General features: G+C 36.7%; 2 pseudogenes; both read right to left on the reverse strand.

Annotated features, from left to right (window-relative positions):
- Positions 1–7792: 7792 nt before the first annotated feature.
- On the reverse strand, positions 7793–8954 carry LOC139875145 (NAD-dependent protein deacylase SRT2-like; annotated as a pseudogene).
- A 286-nt stretch (positions 8955–9240) lies between these two features.
- Positions 9241–18085, reverse strand: LOC139875146 (NAD-dependent protein deacylase SRT2-like; annotated as a pseudogene).
- Between the last annotated feature and the right edge of the window lie 1173 nt (positions 18086–19258).

The raw sequence follows: 19258 nt of genomic DNA on the forward strand, positions 1-19258 counted from the left end.
ATTTGATATTGTTAAAACAAATGATTGGTAGATTTGGATACTCGAGGCTTACCGTCGTACCATTAATGCCTTTGCTAAAAAACGGACAAGAATGGAGTACCGATGGCTCTTTTTTGGAAGTGGTCATCAGCGGAGATTTTTGGAATCTCTGAGTACATTAAACTCCTAGATATTATGGTTATTTGCATTAATTTTTTTTAAACTAAATTAAATTCATATTTAACTGCTATTAACAGAGAGGATATGGTAAGGGCGCAAGACCATTCTTGCGACCTTGCGTTCTATCCTTAAGCTTAGACGCAAGGTTGAACTTGCGTCTTTGTACTAGCTGCATAGGAGACCCAAATCTAGATTTGCGTCCTTGCGTCTCGCTGACCAGAATAGTCGCAAGATTTTTCTAGTAATTTTGCGTTTAATATTATGTTTAATTATGCAGGATGATTATCCCAAGAACAAGAAACCTCTACGTGGTATGTTCCCCACTGATACTGAGAAGGGTTGTCAATGGTGGATTGATAGTGACGCATTCTTTGTTGGAACATTAGTTGAAGAGGAGATCCTGAAAGATGATGATCCCGAAGAAGTTCCAGAAACTGCAGAGCAGACACAAAAACATCAAAATCTGGATGTACGAGAATTACATCGTTTGGTAGCGTTGTTGACCGAGTGGATAGACAAAAGTGAAGATGAATTTAGCAAGCGGATGGAAAAAGTTGAAAATGAATTAAGAGAATGTAAAAGTAAATTATCGGAATGCGAAAAGGGTTTTTCAGAGCAAGAGTATCAGGTATATTTTGAATTTACCTTGAATTTATATATTTTTTGCATTTGAATATTTTAAATAGTTCTCTATTGATTTTATATATTTTTGTTTTTTATTTGCTTAGGACGATACGTATTTTGATAAATCTTTGTCTGAAAATGAGATTATCAAGCCTTCTCATATGCAAATACGACATGGAATAAGAGAAAGAAGGCCCACGCGTGCATTAAGGTCCCCGTTTACTTCACCTGGCTATAGAAAACCCCTTGAGAAGGTACGTAACTATTATATTAGTTTTATTTCAAATGACTAAATTATGTTTGTGCTAAATTGTGGTTTTTACTGATGGTCGGTGATGGTCGATCTGATATGGACGCAAGATACAACCTTGCGTCCTTGTGTTATGTGGACGCAAGGTTCTTCTTGCATCCTTGCATCTAGTGTTCGCAAGGTTGTCTTGCTTCCTTGCGTCTAATGTTTGTGTTTTTCTTAACTAGATTTCATGTTTTCCACAGTTGTCCAGACATGTCATTGAGAAAGTGGAAAACATGAACGTTGTCAACCTTGATACAGAAGAGCAAGCTTTTGATGCGCAAGTTGTTGATCAGGAAGCTGTTGATGGCCAACCTGATGCTATGGTAGTTGATAATGTGGTACCTGAAACAGAAGGACCATAGAAGGTAAGTTGTAATTCTGTCGCAAATAAGGTCTTGCGTCCTTGCGTATGCTTGTTGGTCGGTAGAAAAACCCATCTTGCGCCTTTGCGTCTCGTAAAAAACCTTTACGCAAGGTGTGTCTTGCGTCCTTATGTCTTATTTTAAAATTCTAATGTTGGCTTTTTATATTGAATTATTGTAGGATGGTAAGCCTCTTGTGAAGGTAAGTAATAAGAGAAAAAGGAAGGAAAAGGACTGGGCTAGTGAGGAAGAAATCTGGGCCATGATCGACAAACTTATAAATGATCAAGGTTATCTTCAATGACCACCAACGGGAGCCTGGAGAGATCAGAGAAAGCATGAACCCCCTGCAAGAGATCCCAAGTCAATTATACAGAGCAAGCAAGAGACCCGTTGCATGTTCATCTTTTAAAGTGATTAGTTCATTTACCTTAGTACGAACTTTTGGATTCGCCTGCTGGGATTAGGAGAGGCTGAGTATTTGGAGAACTTGGTGAGTGATCTTCTTAATTTTGTGTTTATGTCATGAATCATTAATTTGCGTTAATATCTTAACCTGATCTTCTTATTTTTGTAGCACATTGATGGTTGGGCTACATTTCTTTTGAGATATCGTCAGAGATTTCTCCCCAGAACAAGCCAGATGTTTAACACTCCTGTGTTTCCACATGAGGTGGTTAAAGCAAGTTCTAGATGGACGATTATGCCATCGGCATTCCTTTCTCAGCTTGCAAATTTTAAAGATTTCTATGAATTAACTCAGAAGGAGTAGGAGGAGAAGTTGAAGCAGAAGGAGGAGATGTTGAAGCAGGCCAAGGCCAAAGATCCAAAATTGCAAGTAAATGAAGGAATCACTACCGTTAAGGAACCAAATTACACGTATATAATTTCTCTCGGGGATTGTAGTGATGAACTTTATCCATCTTGGTCTGTGTACGTACACTCTTAAAACTTTGAATCTGGTATTGTTTATAATTAGAACAGGTTTTTAAAAGTTGGAACAGGCGCAAGGTCACTCTTGTGACCTTGCGTCTTGTTAGGTGTTTGGACGCAAAGTCACTCTTACGTCCTTGCGTCTTAATGACTTTCTGGACGCAAGGTTTATTTTGTGTCCTTGCATATTGTTACATGTTTGGACGCAAGGTTAAATTTGCATACTTGTGTATGGTTAGTTGTGTGACTAAACATTCTATCTGTTTCAGATCTTGATCCCAGTACTCTTTACAGAACCATAACATTTCCTGCTACTATGTTTAAAGTTAGAAGAAATGAAGTTTTATGTGTACGATAGTTTACCCGGTATTGCCAGTGCAGCCCTCCAACATGTTGTTACAATGTTGTGTAAAAACTTTCACGTCTACTTACATGCGATTGACTACTATAACAAGATGCCAGAGTCACAAATTGTTGATTACTACCAAAACAATGAGACTTTGGAGTTGATGGTTGAAAGTGCTGGTAATGTGCCGGTGCAAATAGGTGAAACCGGTGACTATGGGGTTTGGGTGTGCATCCATATAGAGAGGCTGGTGTTTGCACAGGAGGGGCGTGATGACCTTGGAGATCCTAAAAAGGCTGCACAGGAATATAGGAACAAAATGGCAAGGACGTTCTTCCGTGCACGTTTTGATACACTACCGCCGCCGCCACCTAATCCACCATAGGAAAACGATGCTCAAAAGGATGCTCCAATAGAGAAGCAGATTGTATGATTGTTATTCCTATTTAAATATTAATTATTTTGTATTACATTAAGTTGTTAGTTGTGTATTTTTGTAAATATTTTTCATATTTGTATTCTGGAATAGGCGCAACGTTGGACTTGCGCCCTTGCGTATTTGTGATTTTGGTCGCAAGGTTTATCTTGCGACCTTGCGTATCTGTTCATGAACGGATGCAAGGTTGTTCCTGCGACCTTGCATTTACATGTAAGTATTGTCTTACGTACGCAGGGTGTTTCTTGCGTCTTTGAGTATTGTCCTGGTTATTTAAAGAAAATCACACATAAAATACATAAACTTCGAGAATTTGTTACAACAGTCGATATGACATTAAATAGGAAAATAAACAGAAACTTGGATATTGGTTACTAATTATCGCTCGCTAGATTGCACGTTGCATAAAACTGAGACTAATAAGCATGAAACGCTTCAGCCTCTGTGAGTTTCTCCTTACCCTTCTTTGACTTTGATGTTGAGGCCGATGACTACCCTTTTAGAAGTTGGTTCACCAGTTCGATCAACTGAAGCTCTGCACGTATCCTTACTATTACTATGACCTGCTTCTTTGCAACGACTACATTCTTATTGTTTTTTCAGCGTCTTCACCCGTTGACGGAATACATTTTGTTGATTTTGGGCGTCCGGGTTGTCTTTTCGGCTTAATGGGAGGGTTTACTATTTGTAGGATGTCGGGCCCTGGATCCGACCATTCAGACCGATGGGGCAAAGGAAGGATGTGTCCCAAATATGTATTTATATAAGTTTGTGTCGTGAACCAATGTGATACAAATTGAGTAACATCAGCCACTCCAAAGAGTCGTGCTACTGCAAAAACATGTCTGCAAGTTATGCCTAATCCCTGCCATTGCCCACATGAACAAACTCTATCTGTTAGATTAACGAAGCCATTTTTTCGTCCATCGCGCACTTCTACTAGATTGTTTGTCGATGGAATTGCTTGCTATCTTCTTTATTTTTTCGTCCTCTTGGCTAGTTTATGTTCAGCATATGGAGTAACCGTTGAAGTAAGACTAACCGATTGGTTGCGATGTTTGAAATACCAATCTTTTACTGAAGCGCGAAAAAATTCCAATAACATGCAAACAGGTAGTTTTCGAGCATGTACGGATAGTGCGTTAACAAACTTTACACTGTTGCTAGTAAGGTGTGAATACCTAAAATGTTCAGCTCTACTTCTGGACCATTTGTGGAAACCAACTTCATTTAAAACGTTGTAAGACGCTTTCAATCTTCTTCGAAATACATTAAGATGATCCTCAAAATCCGACGCACGATAAGCTTTGACCATTTTCCAATAATGCCATTCAAAATATTTGAATTTTCTAGATTTACTTTTAATGGTTCTAAGCAAATGACGAGCGCAGAAATAGTGAAACGCTTCGGGGAACATGGTTGAAACACCGTGTGCTATTGCCAACCCTCGATCGGAAATAAAAGTAAGCTCTGACATACTATCACCCATACCACAAGACATTGAATGGTCTCGCAGGTTTCCCAAAAACCAATCCAAAGACTCGTTTGTCTCGCCTCCAACAATTCCATAAGCCAATGGAAAAATTCCATTATTGCCATCCATCGCAACAACAACTAAATTTGTACCCAAGTATCCTGCCTTCAAATGCGCTCCATCGACGATGATTATCGGGCGACAATGTTGAATAAATGATCGAACCTGCAGGAATGAAAAAGGTTAAATAAAAATGTTAATTTGAACAAATACGCAAGGACGCAAGATCTAATCTTGCGTCTTGCATACAGTTGACGTGCGAGTCACAAGGTACTTCTTGCGTACTTGCGTCTTCTGAACCTATACGCAAGCTTTTCCTTGCGACCCTTGCACATCGTTCATACTTTATAATTTTAGTAAATGGTAATAGTGATACTTACAACTACACCAAGGGAATAATAACACATCAGAAATCTATTTTCTTTGTCGGTGACCAAATTAGTTACGCTCTCCGGGTTGTGAATCTTAATGTTATATAGGTAAATGGGAAGCATTCAGTACGAGTCTTCACTACTCCCATGAAGCATCTATAATGTATGACATTTGGCCCTCCATGCTTTATGGTAAGATATGCTGACACCAAATCGGCTGCCTATATCCGCACGTATATCATTTGCTTTATATTCCCGGTTTGCAGATTTGAATGAATCCACAAGCATACTACCCAACACCTTTTTGGTTACATGTTTATTGATTCCCATAATTAGTGTGCGTGAGCATGTGTGTACGTCATTCAGTTTCTTTACCTTAAAGTTTTCAGTGAATCGTACTCTGTAAGCACTACATTTCCACTCACAATTTGGCAACACACATTTAGTGGTGTATCGAGTTTTGTCTGACTTTACAAGCTTTATTTGGAAGTTTTCTTCAAGACATTTAGTAAATAGAGTGTTTATAAACCCTTCTCTGTTCAAAACAGTTTGATGAACTTTAACTAAAGCTAATACCCTATAAGTGGTTGGTATTTCAGTCGTATGTTCGCGCTCTTCCTCATGCTGACTCAAAAGCGTTGGCATATTCCAGAACGGCTCTTGCTTTTCTTCTTCATATTGGAATTCTTCTTTTCCGTCTTTTGCTCCATCTGAATCACTATCTTTGACATCAGGTGCCTCAAACGGGTGGTTTCCTTCTTTAATTTTACATACGTTTTCAAGACCATAGTTAAAAAAATCAAAATCTTCTGTGTTTGGAGGTGGCAATTCAGGTTGTTCCATTTCTAAATTGTTACTTGCAAATTTTTCTTCGGTATCATGCAAAGGTAACAAATGTTGTGGCTGGTGTTTAGGTGATTTTGGTTGTTTTGTTGGTTTTGGTGGGAGTGTTTCTTGGTTTCGTTGTGGCTGGTTTGTTGAGTTTTTTGTTTCTGGGTTTTGCTGTGGCTGATACTTTCTTACTCTATCAACAATATAAATCTCAATAGGAGCATTTACAATTGCATATTGTAAAAACTCATGAAAGTCTTCATCGTCATTAGTAATATCAAAAACATGATTATTAAAAACGTATCTCATTGAAACAGCTGCATTGGGTGGTAATTCAATCTTTTTAAGAACATTTTTTAACAATATTCTCTGATTCATTGGTCTTACGGGCGCAATTGGGAGTCTTAACTGAATTCTAAAACAATCTTGTGGCATATACTTGGGTATGTTGTTAATATACTCAAAAGAACTACCGCGACATATATGAACAACAAATTTATCATCATTAACACAATTCATAAATACAAAAATTAGTGAAAAAAATGCTTAAAAGAGTGGCTATAATCTCTGAGTTGAATATGTTTTTAAATGTAATGAGACTGTGAATGCAAAGTTCCAGGGTCATTCTATAAATAGATCAAAAACTTATCCGAAAAAATCTAGGAAATATGACGAAATCTTATCCAGAAAATCCAATTCTAATAAGATAAGGACGCACGGTCGCAAGACGCAAGGTCACAAGCTTGCACCTTGCGAGGGCATTCTGGTAATATTTTTTTGGGCTTCAGGGCAATAATATGGATGGGAGTGGGCATTTTGACTATAATCCCTAAAATATACATATCACATCTGTAGTGTAATGTTTGGATATTCTTGTTATTGTAACTATAGTGTTATAAGGCGTCAGTTAGTTTTGTATCCATCCATCAGGCACCAAAGTGACACAAATGTGAAGGTGCGTTTGTTTTCTCCCAACCGATCATAATTTTTCATTAATTATATTTTTTTATTAATTAATTTATTTTTCACCCAATTTTCAATCGGATTTTACCACATCACTCTCACTACAACAAATTTGCTAGTTAACCACGCATAAATTTACACACTTTTAAGAAGTGTGTACTTTTTTATTAAATTCCTCACACTTGTAAATGTTTGTAAATGTAATACATTTATAAGTGTTGAATATCGTTATAGTTTCACACATAAAATTTGTGTTTGTACACACTGATAAGTGTGAACAAACTTTTCCTACAATTCTAAGTGTGAATTTTTTTAACATTCAACATTTATAAATGTAACAAACTTATACATATTTATAAGTGTGAGGAATTTGGAAAAAAGCTCACACTTTCTTACAAGTGTGTAAAAATATGCGTGAACAATTGATAAATTTGTTGTAGTGTCTACCTAATGTTTAAAAACAAAACTGATAGTTGAGGTTAAAAAAATGTCAGAAACTGAAATTAGCAAATCACAATCTCGTTTCTGCTGACCCGCTGCCCGTTATTGCACTTTTTGGCCAAAAAGTGCACAACTGACCGTGATATCACTGCCAAGGGTTAGAAATGGTCCAAATAAAAGACACAGCAATTTTATGACTGGGTATTGATTTGATTGAATACAATATACCCATTTCCAAATAGTGCTTATATAAACATTAATTTATCTTTGCATATTTACTGTGAAGGGAAAATAACTTTACTGCACGAACATATATCAGTTTTAACAAACAAGAACATGTGGCACAGATAAGTTGTACCATACAGCATGCAAATAGTAGGATCTCAATATTTGCAGTAACCCATTAGGAGAAGTCGATGAAGTCAGCATCATGGATTAATTAATTTTAGGTTCCAACCACACAACAAACAATTAGTACGTATTGTTTGTTTGTAGTCTTAAAAAACAGGAACACTGAGCGATGTGGTGTTTAGAACTCGTGGTAATATCTGCAGTAACAGCCAACTGGAATCATGATTCAGGTAAATCTAAACTTACATTTAAATGGCCTTCAGGAACAACAGACCTCTCCCCGTCTCGCGTTAATTTTAAAATCTGCAATATCATCAGCTCGTGTTTTGCCAATATTGATACTAGTTACTAGAATTGGGTTACATCGGGTTTAAGAATTCAGTCACATTTTGAGCATGTTGGTATGTGGAAATCTTCTTTTCAGAATTTTTAATGGATTTCAATATCACCATCGGGTATACTAGTTATTCCCAAAACTCTTATCTGAATTCCTCTAACGTCCATAATAGTTATTCTCATGCAGGCACTGTTGTAACGCTCCCCAATTACTCCTTTTTAAGAATAGGCTGATCCTAGTCTTGCGTTAATATTCAATCTGCAATATCGTCCACTCGTGTTTTGCCAATATCTATAATTGAAGTAGCTGTACCAGCATCATGAGCTGCTCTGTATAATTCATGTACATTTCTCAATTAAACAAAAAAACCCCACAAAAATACCAAAACATAGTAACATTCACGTCAAATGAATTTGCATGAACATTTGTACCGGACAAGTCGGAAAGCAGACATCGTCATAACCGATGAACCAAAAACGAGGAAAGCATCACACCCGGCAGAAGCTTCCATAGCTAGTTAGCGACAATCGCTCAAACTTTTCGTACATTATCACAAAAAAAACAACCTTTAAAAAGAGACAAACTAAACCTATTAGTCAATTAGATCCAGTAATAACGGATTTCATGTATTGATACTAGTTATTATTAGATTTGGGTTACATCGGGTTTGAGAATTCCGTCACACTTTGAACATGTTGGTATGTGGAAATTTTCTTCCCAGAATTTTTCATCGATTTCAATATGATATGGATCTTCCGAATTAATACTAATTGTAGAAGATCACAAGCTAAAGTGACGAACACCCAAGATTAAGAATAAGTGTTGGATCATAAAACCAATAGAAGTAATCCATTGATTATTGAATTAACCGATCTATAATTTCCAAAACCGAATTCTAACTAACAACTATATGTCTTACACTGTTGCGCAACTTCAGTTATTTTGACATCACGTGCAGAGCCTGTGCCCATTAAGTAAAGTCCATAACATCATAATCCGGACCTTCTATTGCTGCCGCCCACTGCAGTCAACATATATACTTAATATACTTGTAATGTCATAATAACAATACTGAGAGGAGTGAAGTGTATAGAATCAGTTGCTTGACATAGACTTTAATTGACTCGATTAGAGACGCTCCCCCTAAAAGATGCTGTGAGGTCACACATTTTATCAAAAAAAAATGGGCGTACAAATGGAAGAAAAGGATGTCATGTCAAAGTTTTGTGTATTCAAAAAGCTAATCCGGTTGGCTTATTATAAAGAAGCTAACGCAGTATGAGGTGGACTAGGGTTAGCTTCGTTAAATTTCCTCCATCCTGCATAACTCCTAGCCCAATACTGCCTTCATGCACGGCTTGAACAACTAAATTGCTACACCCAGAAAAATTATAAAAAAGAAGTACAAATCAGGATTCCTCAAATAGAAAAATGCAGATAGTATCAACTGAATGTAATGTATTGAATTTACCTGATGAGTGATTGGCTTGAAACCAGTACTGTAAGCTCCATTCGGGCTTTTGCACCAATTATGATATTAGACAGGAGAGATGAATGATGTTGCTAACAGGGATACATATAATGAGTAAACACAAACAGATTACCAGCAGATAACAACCACTAAACAGAATATGTCCCTTTGTAAACCAAAATATCAGGTGGTTAAAATGGGAAGGTTAGGTAGTTGGTGGGTTGCTGATCAAGTATGTACAAGGTTGCACTACCCTGGAACACTTTTTTGTCCAAACTTTTGTACAAACTAGCTCATCAAATATGATTACAGAATATATAATTAGACATGCAGATTATCAGCAGGTGACAACTACTAAACAGGATATGCCCCTTACTCCCTTTATGAAACCACACTATTAGGTGGTAAAATGGGCAGGGTAGGTAAGTGGTGGGTAACTTAGGTACGTGTGAGGTTGCGTTGACCTGAAAGACTTTATGTCCAAATTTTCATGTAAATAACCAGGATATCATATCCAAAATATATGACTTTGATAATAAACTAGTAATATTTTTTGATTAAAGTGATTTAGGTGGTTTTTATGGACCGAATATACACGTTGGGTGTCTTTCAACTCATTTGATCCATTCTCTATTAAGATAGTACTTGATATGCTATCTTCTGCCCCGTTGAGAAATATAATGTAACCTAAATTGATTCAGTTACAAATAAATTGATCTAAACTCTCACATCTACAGAACACAGAACGGAAAACATAACAATCATGAATTACCTTGTATAATCGGGAATACCACATTCTTGTTGGAAACTAAACTTGATTGTGGGCTATTTGTTTTGGATTTGGGCTTGCAAGTATACAACTATTTTGGATCAAGATTATAGCCCATTATGTAGAAACTTCTTGTAATATGTAGTAGTGAAAGTGTGTAGAATATGTGTAGAATAATCTTGTAAAATATCTAGGTCTAGAAATACTAGGATATATCTAGATAGTAGTAGATGATGGAGTGATCTAGACTACTCCATTGAGTAGTATAAATAGAGGGCTTCACCCCTCATTTGTAATCAAGCAACAAAGCAATTCAATAAGCAATAAAAGAAGAGTTTTCAAGATCAATCAAACTTCTAAATTATCAACCCTCTCTTCCATAAATAATATACACATAACCTCCTATTTCTAACAAATTGGTATCAGAGCTTGGTTCGACAAGATGATGGCCAACAATGTCATCACGTTTCCTCACCTCACAAAGGATAATTATGATTGATGGAGCATCCATGAAGACCTTCCTAGGTGGACAAGACTTATGGGAGATTGTGGAGGAAGGCTATGAGGAACCTGCAGAAAAAGGTCCTCTCGGCAAGGAGAAAAAATTAATGAAGACGAACGATCAAAAGGCTCTTTCCATCATCCAACAAAGTGTAGATTATGGAGCTTTTGAGAAAATTGCAAGTGCAACCACCGCCAAGAAAGCATGGGAGATCTTGGAGAATTCTTATAAGGGAGTTGATAAGGTGAAAAAGGTTCGACTACAAACACTACGAGGTGAGTTCGAATCCTTAAATAAGAAAGACTCAGAATCAATTTCTGATTATTTTACAAGAGTCTTGGCGGTTGTCAATCAATTAAAGAGGAATGGCGAAACTTTAAGTGATGTGAGGGTCATTGAGAAAATTCTTAGATCATTAGATTCAAAATTCGACTATATAGTCGTAGCCATTGAAGAATCTAAAGATCTAGAATCAATGACTATCGATGAACTCATGGGTTCACTACAAGCCCATGAAGAGAGGTTCAATAAGAAAAATAAGGAGCCTTTGGAGCAAGCTTTACAAGCAAAACTCTCTTTCAAGGAAGAGAATAGTTAAAAGACTCATCAAACGAGTCAACGAGGCCGTGGTCAAGTACGTGGCCGAGGATGAGGGAAAGGATATATCAAACGTGGAGGTTATAGTTCTTACAAAAATGAAAAAAGAAGTCAAGATTTTCACCCGACAAGAGGTCGCGGGAGAGGCTACACAAGTAGAAAGCCAAGGTATGACAATTCTCAAACCAAATGCTATAATTGTCATAAATTTGGCCACTATGCTTCGGAATGCGAGAAGTCAAACAATTACCTGCAAGAAAGAGCAAATTTTGCACAAGAAGATACTGAAGCCGTGGAAAACACTTTGTTACTAGCATGCAAAGGTGAAGATAACGGAGAATCAAATTTGTGGTATCTCGTCACAGGTGCAAGCAACCATATGTGCGGTGAGAAAAACATGTTTGTGGAGTTAGACGAGGTAATTAGTGGAAATATCACCTTCGGAGATTCCTCTAAAGTCCCGGTTAAAGGCAAAGGTAAGATTCTCATCCGCTTGAAAAATGGAAGGCATCAATTTATCTCTAACGTGTATTATGTGCCCAATATGAAGACGAATATACTGAGTATTGGACAACTCTTGGAGAAAGGCTATGATATTCACATGATAAATCGTACCCTTTCTTTAAGAGACCAAAAAGGAGGTTTGATTGCTAAGGTGCCAATGTCAACGAATAGGATGTTCATGCTAAATATTCAACATGACATTCCAAGAAGTTTAAAAGCATGTTTCAAAGATAATTCTTGGCTTTGGCACATGAGATACGGGCACTTAAATTTTGGAGGCTTAAAATTATAATCAAGTAAAGGAATGGTGAAGGGTTTGCCTCCAATTAATCATCCGGATCAAATATGTGAGGGATGCCTTCTAGGAAAGCACTTTCGAAACAGTTTTCCAATAGAAGCTTCTAGTAGAGCGAAGAAACCTCTAGAACTTATTCACACGGATGTGTGTGGACCCATCAGCCCACCGTCTTTTGGTAAAAATAGATATTTTCTTCTATTCATTGATGATTTTAGTCGAAAAACATGGGTCTATTTTCTAAAAGAGAAGTCGGAAGCTTTTGGAATGTTCAAGAAGTTTAAAGCATTTGTGGAGAATCAAAGTGGTCTCACCATAAAGGCGTTGAGATTTGATCGTGGAGGAGAGTTCACATCCAAGGAATTCAAGGAATTTTGCGACAACAATGTCTTACGACGTCCTCTAACTCTTCCGTATTCACCTCAACAAAATGGTGTTGCGGAAAGAAAAAAATAGGACCATTCTTGATATGGCCCGGAGTATGTTAAAGAGCAAAAGGATGCCTAAGGAGTTTTGGGCTGAGGCAGTGGACTGTGCGATCTATCTAGCAAATCGCTCGCCCACTAGAAGCGTCAAGAACAAAACACCCATTGAAGCTTGGAGTGGAAGGAAGCCCGGCATCTTACACCTTCGAGTGTTCGGAAGTGTGGCATATGCTCATGTGCCAGATCAGAAGAGGACGAAGCTCGATGATAAAAGCGAGAAACTCATATTCGTGGGCTATGACTCAAGTTCGAAGGGTTACAAGTTATACAATCCCAAGACCGGTAAAGTAATCTCAAGTCGAGATGTGGTGTTCGATGAAGAAGAAACATGGGATTGGAATGTTCCCGAAGAGGAGAACTACGACTTTCTCCCTTATCCATTCGAAAGTACTGCAAGGAATGAAGAATATCTAGAAGTTCAAGAACCTTCTAGTACACCATCTCCGCACTCTCCACGTACTCCAACCACTACACCTAATGAAGTGACACCAACATCAGGAGGAGAATCAAGTAGGCTACAACATCACATAAGGAGCATTAGGGAGTTGTACGAGGTAACCCAGCCTATGGAGGATCTATCATTATTCTGCCTTCTTGCCGATTGTGAGCCAATAAGTTACGAAGATGCAGCAAAAAGCCAAAAGTGGAAACGTGCCATGGACGAGGAGATTCAAGCAATCGAGAAGAATGATACGTGGGATCTTGCTACACTACCAAAAGGGCATAAGGCTATTGGTGTAAAGTGGGTGTACAAGGCCAAGAAGAATTCCAAAGGTGAAGTTGAAAGATACAAGGCAAGGTTGGTGGCGAAAGGATATAGTCAACGAGCTGGCATAGACTATGAAGAAGTATTTGCTCCCGTCGCTCGTCTAGAAACTATAAGATTAATAATCTCACTTGCGGCTCAGCATAATTGGAAGATTTATCAAATGGATGTCAAATCCGTGTTCCTTAATGGCCACTTAGAAGAAGAAGTCTATATAGAACAACCTTTGGGATACATCGTAAAAGGCCAAGAGAATAAGGTGCTGAAATTGAAAAGGGCCTTATATGGGTTGAAGCAAGCGCCTCGAGCATGGAATAGCAAGATAGACAAGTATTTCCAACAGAATGGCTTTACAAAATGCCCACATGAGCATGCTCTATATACCAAAGTAAGCAAGGAAGGAGATGTTATGATTGTGTGCCTATATGTGGATGACTTGATATTCACCGGTAGTAATCCCAAAATGTTTGAGGAGTTCAAGAAAGCAATGGTTCGGGAGTTCGAGATGACCGACATTGGACTTATGGCTTACTATCTTGGGATCGAGGTAAAACAAAAGAAAGAAGGAATATTCATATCCCAAGAAGGTTATGCGAATGAGGTGCTCAAGAAGTTTAAGATGAATGACTGCAAGTCAATGAACACACCGGTGGATTGCAATCTCAAATTGTCAAAAGATGATGAAGGATACTTGGTGGATCCAACACAATACAAGAGTTTGGTTGGAAGTCTGAGGTACCTAACCTGCACGAGGCCAGATATTCTCTACGGAGTTGGACTAGTATGTCGATACATGGAAGCACCTACAATAAATCACTTGAAGGCGGCCAAGAGGATACTTCGTTACATCAAAGGTACGATTGACTATGGCCTGTTTTATTCGCCTTCTGAGCACTTCAAGCTAGTTGGATACAGTGATAGTGATTGGGCTGGAGACATAGATGATCGTAAGAGTACGAGTGGTTTCGTGTTCTATATGGGAGATACGGCGTTCACATGGAGCTCGAAGAAGCAACCCATTGTGACTCTGTCAACGTGTGAAGCCGAGTTTGTAGCAGCAACATCGTGCACCTGTCATGCAATATGGCTCAGGAAGTTACTAAATGAGCTTAAGTTTTTTCAAAAGGAAGCTACAGAGATATATGTGGATAACAAGTCTGCGATTGCTCTAGCAAAGAATCCAGTCTTGCATGATCGAAGCAAGCACATCGATACGAAATACCATTACATCAGGGAGTGTGTTACAAATAAAGAGGTGCAGATAAAGTACGCGAAGTCACTTGACCAAGTTGCTGATATTTTCACAAAGCCTCTAAAACACGAGACGTTTCAGAGATTACGGAATATGCTCGGAGTAACGAAATCAAGTTTAAGGGGGGCTGTTGGAAACTAAACTTGATTGTGGGCTATTTGTTTTGGATTTGGGCTTGCAAGTATACAACTATTTTGGATCAAGATTATAGCCCATTATGTAGAAACTTCTTGTAATATGTAGTAGTGAAAGTGTGTAGAATGTGTGTAGAATAATCTTGTAAAATATCTAGGTCTAGAAATACTAGGAAATATCTAGATAGTAGTAGATGATAGAGTGATCTAGACTACTCCATTGAGTAGTATAAATAGAGGGCTTCACCCCTCATTTGTAATCAAGCAACAAAGCAATTCAATAAGCAATAAAAGAAGAGTTTTCAAGATCAATCAAACTTCTAAATTATCAATCCTCTCTTCCATAAATAATATACACATAACCTCCTATTTCTAACAATTCTGTGCTTATCCCAGCTCCAGTCAAAACAACAACTTTGTTACTGCATAACGTAACGAACAGACCATTTCTTACACTGTAGATCAGCTTAAACATTCAATAACCACACCAAATATGACTCCATCAGGACATACCTTCTATCGAAAAATTGATACAAAAGATTGACATCTTTAGCGGTTGGTGGATCTGCATCCGGGACCACTTTTCTGTCTTTTAATGAATCTAATAATAAATCTTGTAGTTAAAAATTTGGCAGTGGATATAATTCATTTAATATATTGCAGTTGGATTAAACTATAATGTGGACTTATTCGAATGTTCAATCACAAAGACTACTTCAAAAGTCTTCTTCCATATTATATACAGTTGAACAATTTTGTGAATACTTTAAATAATGTTAATGTTGTGTTTGAACTGATGTAGTTAGAGCCTTAAACGTATAAAATTACAATGAACATTTAGACTATAAAGCAATATTTAATTAAAAGCATGTTATCAATTGAGCATAACCCCTTTAAAAAAACTTTAGTAGTGTTTCGGAATTTGAATCCACAAAATCACATAATGACTCACATCACATGGATCTAAGATGACCTAGTAATCTGTGTCTTGATATCCCCACAAGAATTCTCAGGTTCGAAACTCAAAACTCTAGCTGCACATCTTGGTTGACCATGTAACATTGCTTACGAACATTATGAATAAAGTAGTGATGAATTCGTCGCCCATTGGTTTGAAAACAAACCTTTCAATTACAAAGTTTCTTAAACAGGATAGTAGTAACCACGTATTGATTAAAAATTTGACTTAATTACAACAAAGAAACAAAATATCTTTAACATAAAAACCGCACAAGGTAAAAAATCCATCACATTTGAGCATCTTGGTAATGCCGAGATCTTGATTTTTTTCAACCGAAGGAAAAAAAAATATTAAATAAAATTTAAGTAGAGTACTTTAGTAATTTTAAAATTTTAATTGAACAAGGGACCTATTCTGCAAAGAAAGTTGGTTTTGGAAAATACACATAAAACAAAAGTTGAGGGATGATTAACTTATTAAACTACCGTGACATAAACCCTTGAACTCTGAAAAACTTACAACGAAAAGGCACTACAATTTGGGCGATAAACTCCAATCGGTACTCCTATGGATTCATCTGTAATTCTTAATATCGGTAAGTTTATTTCTACCTCATAATTTGTTTGATTCTTGCAAGCGTTTAGCTGCAGACGTCTAGCTGCTAGCGTTTAGCTGCAAGCGTTTAGCTGAAGCTTTTTAAATGTATTTAATTGTTTGGCAAAGTAGCTGGAGCTGTTATAAATAAGTAAAATGACAAAAATGGACACTAGAAAAAATACTTAAATATCATTATTTTAGTTTAATAAAACATAGTCATTACCAAATAACCGAAAACATATATAATACTACTAATAACCGAAAACATATATAATACTACTAAGTTATTAATGACAATCATACTTGTTCTTTAGAGCTCTATCACTGTTGAATTTATGTTTTATAGCTCTTTCAAACTCTGGTTGAAGGCATACCCATTTAAATGGAGAAGTTCGACCATACTTCGTGATATATTTATTTAAGAACCGACAAAATTCCAAAACCATCTCTTTTGTCCAGTTTTCTTTTTTTGCATTCTCGGGTTTTGAGGCCATCTAACAACATGATGAGATACGAATGATACTTTAATACTTAATTTAAACTACTTGATTATCTTAACCTTATAAAATTACTTTATACACAATTCCATTACTCTTAAAGTCTACCACAATTATTCAATAATTTTTATCACTATATGAAATATGATATAAATTCATGTTTATCAATTACATAGCCTCATAGCATTATCTCCTAATGAGACAATAGCAGTTACACACTCATAGCATTGTAATCACATGGAGCTTATATAGTTACACAAATAGTTTATACAGTTACACAAACGGATGACAATAGTAGCTACGAGAGAACAAGATCAAGTTGCAGCATATCAGTAAACAATATGTCAATATACATACATCATACATGTAACCAATTATGTGTAACCAATTTAAAATTCATTAAGATTGAATGTAACTAATCCTCCGTACTTGCATACATATCTCAATTATGTGTAACCAATTATGTTTACACATAATTGTTTACCCATTCAATCTTAATGAACCAGTAAACAATATGTCAATATACATACATCAGAATGCAACTAACGTTATAAAGTACACATGAATTGAAGATACAAACATAAAGGTATATAATGCTTATATTAATTAAAAGCAGAAACATTGATTATTAATTAGAAGCATAAAAATACAATGAATAAACAAACAAGTAGAATAGGTTTACTTCAAAGAAAAAAAAAGACAGCGGCGTAGAAAACGAAGGAGGATTTAATCAAAAGTAGGGTATGGGCTATATAAAGCATGATGATAACAGAATTACGTGGGAGATGGGAAGGTTATTTATGTAAATTAATTTGGAGCGTAGCGTTTCAATCCCTAAAACGCTGGATCAATTAGCGTTTCAATTTGGAGCTATTTGGAGCTTTTTCCATTCCTCAAAAAGCTTTAAGCTCGTGTAACCAAAAGGAGTTAAATTATTAAATAGGAGCTTTTTCATAGTGATATGAACTTTCTGAATTCAATGAATCGAGAAAGCTCTTCGAAACAACCTGGAAGCGTCGAATTAAGAATCAGCTTCGGAATTGAATCGAATTGAACTTGTATTGATGTTACTCAAATTATAGTTCAAGATTACAAGAGAAAAGGGGGAAGAAAGTGTGATCACACACATACAAATTCATAAGCTAACTATTGTGTTACAATGGATCCTAACTATATACTACAGCTAGGTCACAAGATGACAAATTGACGGTTATCAGTTAACAACTTTTGAACTCTTAACACCTCAGGTGCAATGCACGACTCTAATGTCATGTGTGTGGCACAACATGGTTAAATCCATAACAATCCCCTTCCCTTAAAAACATTCTTGACCACAAGAATGGGAATTATCATCAAAATCAGATCTGCAGCATGTTGTCTCACCTTTGCACTAGTGTTCAGATGCCACGTTATAGTACCACAGATTTGAGGGAGGTATGACTTTACACGTAGCCCAAGAAAGGTAATGACACCAACCCCATTCATGAGAAGCTCTTTTAAACAAGGCTCTATATCAGATGCACCTAGATTTGGTAAAGTTTTCTCACTTGTTTCCATCACCACTCTTATATAAGGCCCACTTTCATCTTTCATGTTTCCACCTATTCTGGCCACAATGGTAGAAACACCATCTTCATTTTCTATCTTGACAGTAGTCTTAACAAGCTGCTTATAACTTCTAATGCCTAAAGCCATCCTTCTAACCAAAAAGTTTCTCAAAATCACTAGAAGGATATCACTACAAATGTAATTTGTCTCAACACCTTCAGTACTCACACATTGCTCCACTGCCTTTATTACAATTTTCTTTGTTTCTTCATATGGAGACCACACCGTATTTATACTTGTAGTCTCCTCTGCTCCAGAATTATGAGTCACACTTTGGATTTGGAAAGCTCCATTCATACGTTCTACAAGGGTGTGGATCTGAGTGTATCGTGTCCACAATACACTAGTCGTTTCCATCTCAAAATTAATAAGCAATGATGTTGTGGCATCAGTGCCAAGGTTCCCATGCAATTCCATCAAACCACCAGTTACATTCATATCATTACATATACCAAAATTCATTTCATGGTCATGTAGTTGCCTACTGCTCAAAATTTTCAATGGTTTAATTGCCATAATTCCATCATTGTTCATATGCAACAATGTTCCCATCATTTCCATCAGTATATTCAACACCTCAGCAAGTCTATGAGCAACTTCTTTAAACACCCTATTTACCCTAAAAATAGGCCACAAATTGATAATCTTTATCTTTTTCCTCCTAGGCCATTTCCATAAGTCAAACATCATATGTTTTTCCACTAATGAGGAAAAATGAAATTTCTTTAAAACAATAATCGTCATGTTACCTTTAACATAAGCTTCAAAGCCAACATCCATTACTTGAAAGTAAGTGATTTCATGATTATTTTCTACTGAGCAAGAAATGGAAGTTCT

This window comes from Rutidosis leptorrhynchoides, chromosome 11, assembly GCF_046630445.1.
Source record: "Rutidosis leptorrhynchoides isolate AG116_Rl617_1_P2 chromosome 11, CSIRO_AGI_Rlap_v1, whole genome shotgun sequence".
In the NCBI taxonomy this organism is placed as follows: Eukaryota; Viridiplantae; Streptophyta; class Magnoliopsida; order Asterales; family Asteraceae; genus Rutidosis; species Rutidosis leptorrhynchoides.